The 7,187-nt window shown below is 42.6% G+C and overlaps 1 pseudogene across 1 annotated transcript; it reads left to right on the forward strand.

Annotated features, from left to right (window-relative positions):
* Positions 1-1,413: 1,413 nt before the first annotated feature.
* On the forward strand, positions 1,414-3,250 carry LOC308241329 (protein regulator of cytokinesis 1-like; annotated as a pseudogene). The gene has a single exon. The product of its transcript is annotated as a protein regulator of cytokinesis 1-like (transcript).
* The last annotated feature ends 3,937 nt before the right edge of the window (positions 3,251-7,187 follow it).

Below are 7,187 nucleotides of genomic sequence, written 5' to 3' on the forward strand. Positions count from 1 at the left end.
TCCACTGGGGAAAGATTTAAAATTACATCTAGCTGATGGAATGACCCTTATTACCACTCTAATATCAGAGGTTGTTTCAACTATTGAATCTTCAAATTAGGATCCCCTATTCTGTCCTCAACCACCTTTTAAATATGGAAAAATATATTTTATAAATGTTTAAATTTCAAAAAAATAAACACAGGACTCTGACTCATCTGTGCTTTAATTAAATTTCTATTTGGGCCCTAGCTGGTTTTGCTCAGTGGACAGAGCATCAGCCTGCGGACTGAAGAGTCCCGGGTTCGATTCCGGTCAAGGTCACCTACTTTGGTTGCAGGCTCCTCCCCAGCCTGGGCCCTGGTCAGGGAACATAACGTGCAGTAGGCAACCAATGGGTGTGCTTCTCTCACACTGATGTTTCTGTCTTTCCATCTCTCTTGCACTCTCAAAGTCAATGGAAAAATGTCCTCGGGTGAGGATTAAAAATAACAATAATAATAATGGGGGAAAAGGTGAAAAATTATATTTGGGAGATAAAGAAAAATGTATTTTACCTTGATTTATTTAATGTGTTTTATTTTCTACTAAATTTACCTTGCTTTGCCTGGTCAGAGGCTAACATATTTCTCTTTTAAGGAGATTCGTAATAAAATTCCAGAACAGCAATTTTTAACCAGTGCACCACAGCAGACACACTGGTGTGCCGCAAGAATTTTTAAAATATGCAATACCTGACGAAGGGGCACTGATCTCTTCTCCCTTAGATTATCAAATTAAAAAAAAAAAAAGACAACAGCAACACAACAATAGCCATCAGGTGTAAATGAATCAAAATTATACCTACTTTTTTTGGTCAGATTGGCAAAAAAAATGTATTTTTGGTGTGCTGCAGAATTTTAGTAATTAGTTACTGTGTGCCATGACATGAAAAAGGTTGAAAATTACTCTTCTAGAACAACATTCTGATTAGGAATGAGGTTGTGGTTAAGATTCAAAATCAATACTGCCCTGGGGGGAATGTCTGTCTGCCCTTTTTAAAATGGAGCATTCAGATGAGATAGACACGCTTCTTTGTAAAAATACCCATCAAAGCTTCTCCGGCAGAACCTTTTTCCCTGCTGTGTCTTTATTGATCCTTTCAAGCCTCACATTCAGGTTGGGTGTATTTGTAGGTATTAATGAGAGAAAACGTGCAGTCCGAAAAAGTTACATATTTTCAGAAGTCTTGAGCTAATCAATTCACCAGAGAAGTGTTACATTTCCAAAAGGGCTTCATGTGAAAGGAGACATTTTAGAAGCAATATTAAGACAAAACCAAAATAAAGTTGAATATGTGTTTTTTAGAAGAAGCTTAATGCACAAAATAAGATTTGCAAATTAAATAACTGAAGGAAATATCTCTTCCACACAAGCAAAGCTTTGATGGTACATTTTCATGTATAAAGGCATACAGAAAAAAAGACTCATAAAATTACTAGGAAAACTGTACAATATTTCTAGAAAACAATTTGATATTATATCGAAAATAAACAGTTCCACTTCTGAGATTTATTTTAAGAAAATAATCAGAAAAATCCCGCAGGTGCCTGGTGGCTCGGGTGCCTAATGGCTCGCGAAGTGGCAGATGCCGTGGGAGCCGGTGCTAGGGGCTGGTTGCAGCGCTCGGTTCGGTTCCGGGTGGAGCAGGTCATGGACCTCGCCGTCCGGTGACTGGCAGACTTCCATCATGAGGAGAAGTGAGGTGATTGCGGAGGAGTCCGTATTATGTACCCAGATGGCCCCGAGTCACCTTCGGGAAATACGGGAATTGATTGCGATTCCTGCGGACCAGCGGTTACAATTAACTCAGGTTGTACGTAAGCCTATCAAGGACCTCCTGGATATGATGTTTGCAGAAGAGGAAAGTCTGAAGGCAAGGCTCATTAAAAGCATAGGCAACTGTCAGAAAGAGCTGGCTGTCTTGTGCAGCGAGTTGCGTGTTGAGCCATTTCAGGAGGAAGGAAAGCCGACAATCTTGCAGCTAGAAAGAGACTTGCACACTCAGGTGGAGCTGAGGCCCACACAGAATCAGGAGGGGAAACGTGAATTAAAACTACTTGTGGAACAAGATCAAGAACGGTGTGACGTTCTTTGCGTGCCACACTATGACACTGACAGCGACTCCGTTCCCAGCCTGGAAGAGCTGAACCAGTTCAGACAACATTTGGCAACTTTGAGGGAAAGAAAGGCATCTCGGCGTGGGGAGTTTGTCAACATACAAAGGAAAATCATACTCTGTATGGAAGAATTAGATCACACCCCAGATACAAGCTTCGAAAGAGATGTGGTGTGTGAAGATGAAATGCCTTTTGTTTGTCTTCGGACAATATGGCAGCATTACAGAAGTTGCTACAGCAGCTGGAAAGGCGGAAAGCAGAAAACGAAGCAGTGTGTGAGGGGATGCGTGCTCAGACCCGGGAGCTCTGGGACAGACTGCAAATACCAGAAGAAGAGAGAGAAGCTGTGTGGCCATGGTTATGACTAGGTCAAAGGCCAAAGTTCAGAAAGCACTGCAATTAGAAGTGGATCTCTTGGAGGAACTGAAAATTCAAAACATGAAGGAATTGACTGAGGCGATACCAGTGGAGCTGGCTAAGTACTGGGACCAGTGTTTCTACAGGCAGGAGCAGAGACAAGCTTTTCTGCTTACTATGATGAGGACTACACAGGAAGTCTGCTCCAGGTACATGATGTTGAGGTTGTGCCGTTAAGAAAGTACTACGAGGTTCACAAAGAACTCTTTGAAGGCGTGCAGAAGTGAGAAGAAAGCTGGAGGCTTTTCTTAGAGTTTCAGAGAAAAGCATCAGATCCAAGTCGATTTACAAATCGTGGAGGAAATCCTCTAAAAGAGGAAAAGCAATGAGCCAGGCTCCAAAAAACACTCTCTAAACTGGAAGAGGAATTGAAGGCCCAGATCAAAATGTGGAAACAGAAACACTCAACATCATTTGTGGTCAATGCGCAGAAATTTATGGCGTACGTGACGGAGCAGTGGGAGATGCATCAGTTAGACAAAGAGCAAGCCAAGCAGGAAAGGCAGCGGAAGAACACGAAGCAGAAAGAGACAGAGATGCTGTACGGCAGTACTCGCAGAACACCCAACAAGCAGCGAGGAATGATTCACACCACACCGGGCAAAGTATGCAAGCGAGAACTTTCAGAGGCCTCCAAATCTGATGCTACATCCCGAATCCTCAATCAACCAACATCCATCCCTAAGAAGCCCTGATCAGTCAGCTGGCCATGGCTTCCTGTGCCTAGAATAGACCCAGTTACACAGGGTGGCTTTCCCTTCTCTCCAGTGTAGGTGTGCTTGAAACCCTGGGCAGGCTCATTACCACGGCCTGGCTTACAGATTGAAGCCCATCACAGGCCTAGTGGGTCCTTAGACACTTTGTTGGGAGATCTAGAGATCTAGAACTTTGCACATGTCAGTCCTGGGGTGTTGTTCCCGCTGCACCGTACTCAGTGGGGCCCTTCTTTAGCTACCCTATTGGTCACTACGATTCTCCCAAAAGCACTATTATTTATTCCCGCTCCACCGTGCAGTCCCGCTGTCACAGCACTAAATGAAATGGTTCTGAGAGGCATCCAGTGTGGCTCGGGCTGCACGTGGGAGCCCTGCTCTTTTAGTCTGTATATACTTATTTGTCCTGTTGTAAAATATGTATTGTTAACAATAAATAAAAATGTGTGTTGCTAGATTACAAAAACAGCAAAAAAAAAAAAGAAAAGAATCAGATCTGTACCCCAAAATGATGCAGCTGAAAAGGGTTAACTAGCTAGCTTAAGACAGGAAGGGAGGGGGTCCAGAGAGGATGGAGGCATCTTGGCCTCAACAATTAAAACAGCCATAAACCAAGGACAGAGATATATCTGACCTGAGCAGCTGGGGTAATAAATCTCTGGCCAAGAGGAAAAAGAAAGAAAAAAAAACAGGCCATTTTACTTTTTTGAACAGAGAAGCCAGCAGTTTCAGTCTCAAGGCTTGGCAGGATAAGGTTGCTAGGTACCATAAGGTAGATCAAAAGTAACTCCAACTTGAGCAGATAAGATGAATATCTGAAGGACAAAGAAAAGACACAGAATATAGGGAAAGAAGGAGGCGAGGCACCACTTGGGCTTTGGCCTTAGCAGAGTGATCAATGAGGAAAGCACGGGGGTCCTAAGTTGGGGAAGAGTCCAATTAGAAAGGGTCATGTTCAGACAAAGAGCAACAGCCTTTATAATGCCTCAAGACAAAGAAAGTGGCGGCCACTCCTCTTTAGGGGACCCCTCTGTCCCTCCTTAGCCAGGCAAGACCGAGTAGAAACTTAGGATTAGGGATTTAGAGATAACATCTACTTTCAATAAAGTTTCTTCTGCCTGCAATATAGTTTCTGTACTTCTCACCTACCGCCTTTTGTCCCTGGCTTCATTCTTCGAATCCACCTGGACAAGAACCCAGGAAAGAAATCACCCTGGCATCCTGCTCAATAGAAGACCCCGAATCATAGTGAAAGATTGCTTCTCATAATGACAAATGGAAATGGAAATGCTTACAATCAAGGTAGTATTGGGCTTTCAGGCTTCCCTGTAGAGAGAGGTTAAGATTACACAGAAGAGGGGAACTTAGGCAGCCATTTGTCTCCAGAGCTCCACCACTTGCCAGTATTTCCCAGAAATATAAGCATCCTAGAGTCCCCGTCCTTGCTGAGATTGCTTTACTGAAGACATGTAAAGACCGTTCACTGAATATATCAGTTGATTTTCTTTCCCTGACCAACATGCTAATCTGGAATATCGCTTTTTGTTTGGATTAGAAAGATTATAAATGGAGAAAAACTTTTAAAGCAAACTGTCCCCTTCAAAGCTTTGGGATTGTACTTGCTTTTGAGATTCCTTCATTTGTGCACTTTTCATTCTTTCCTGTTCTTTTATTTCCAGTGAGACAGTATCACAGTGAACAAATTACTTGATTTGAAAGTGGCTGGAAGTTCAGAAGACATCCTCAGCTAGAAATAAGAAATTTCCTCTGTTTTATACAGAACACATTACTATATGCCATTTATGCTTTTCATTGTTTTGGGAGTTTTATTTTTTGTCTTTAAGTCCTTGCTTTACTCTGGATTCCTGCCTGGCATTTCAGCTTCAGGTCCCAGATCCCTTTTCGCTTTGCATGTTCAGTGGTTCAGGCTTCCTTGTAGCTGGTGAGGATCGTGGACACACCTGAGCATGTGGGAACAATAGAAACCTATGAATAAACTGTTGATACCGAATTGTGTTCTTACAGATCAATGCAACAATAACGAGGTATGTTTTCAGGAAGTAAACATTGTGACTTCTATTCAGTTTCAAAGAGTGTTAAATCACCTCAGAGAGGAATGTATCTTTAATGGATTGGGGGGGTGGGGGGGGGAGAGATGGAACAGCCCAGCCTGTGTAGCTTAGTGGTTGAGCATTGACCTATGGACCAGGAGGTCACAGTTTGATTTCCAGTCAGGGCACATGCCCGGTTGTGGAATGAATCCCCAGTGTGGGGCATGCAGAAGGCAGTCAATCAATGATTCTCTCTCATAATTGATGTTTCTATCTCTCCCTCTCCCTTCCTCTCTGAAATCTATAAAATTATATTTTTAAAAAAAGACAGTGCTTTTGCTTTGTTTACAAATTTCTTCCTCCAGTAAATCTTTGATTAGATGCTAATAAAATGCTTAGAACTTTCAATATAACTTGTTAATCAAGAGGACAATCATCATGAAATATACATATGTGTACATATATATCATGTAACAGTGCATTTTAATATCATTTCATTGAATATTTTGCAATGCTTAATAGCCTGACCAAGGTGAAATTTGAAAATTATTTTGTACCACTGTTCAACTCCTTCTTATGTTCTTCATGTAGTGAGGAAATAACACCTGTCCTTACACTGCAAGAACATAACCTGAATAAATCCATTTAAAATATCTGTATTTTTAAGAATTTGGAATTTGCTTTGGTTTCCTTTTGCTTCAAAATGCTTACATTTTAGTTCTTTCGGGATCAGGAAAGATATAATTTTACATCAGTAGACTCTATACCTTGTTTGCTTAACATTGATTTAAAAATTCACAGCAAATATGAAAGAACTAAAAATGTGAGTACATGTGAAAAACACAAAGTTAGTATTTGTGTCCAGTGACATTGGCTGGCTCTGTAACCTTTCCTCCATATCTTCCTGGCTGGCAGAGCTTCAGTGTAGATCCAATGGCCACTCCTACCCTCTACTTGGCCACCCCAGAAGAGGTTACTCATACTCAGCCTAATCATACCATTGCCCATGAGAATCATTTACCTAAAGATTGACATGTGGTTTTTTCCTATTGAAAGGAGTCATTCTGGGAAGCCTTTTGGTTTTTTTTAAAGATGTTTGAAAAAAAACTTTCCTGCCCCTGAATAAGGATCTGAGGAGCAGTAATGGCTGCAGCTGTGGAAGGCAAAATACAACCATGTGGAAACAAGCTTGAGATTAAAGCCAAAGTTCTGAGAACAGCTTACCCTTTGATAATATTCCTAAGCAGTTGAACTAACCAGCCATGAAATTGTTCTCTTCCAGACTTCATATTCTGTAAGATAAATATTCCAGTTAACATACTTCAGGATTATTTGAAATGAACACATCCCTATGGAAACTTATATACATATACATGTATATATGCACAGATACATCCTATATAATGAAGAGGGAATATGCAAATTGACAGTCACTCCAACACACAAGATGGCCGCCCCCATGTGATCAAAGATAGCCGCCACAAGATGGCCAGCAAGGGAAGACAGTTGTGGATGATCAGGCCAGCAGGGGAGGGCAGTTAGGAGGGACCAGGCCTGCAAGGGAGGGCAGTTGAAAGTGACCAGGCCTGCAGGGGAGGGCAGTTGGGGGTGACCAGGCCTGCAGGGGAGGGCAGTTAGGGGCAACCAGGCTGGCAAGAGAGGGCAGTTAGGAGTGACTGGGCCAACAGGGGAGGGTATTTGGGGGCAACCAGGCCTGCAGGGGAGGACAGTTAGGGGTGACCAGGCTGGCAGGGGAGGGCAGTTAGGAGCAATTGGGCCAGCAGAGGAGCAGTTAGGCGTCGATCAGGCTGGCCGGGGAGTGGTTAGGAGGTGATCGGGCTGGCAGGCAGAAGCAGTTAGGGGCAATC

The sequence above is a fragment of the Plecotus auritus genome (genome assembly GCF_963455305.1).
Source record: "Plecotus auritus genome assembly, chromosome: 2".
Taxonomy (NCBI): Eukaryota; Metazoa; Chordata; class Mammalia; order Chiroptera; family Vespertilionidae; genus Plecotus; species Plecotus auritus.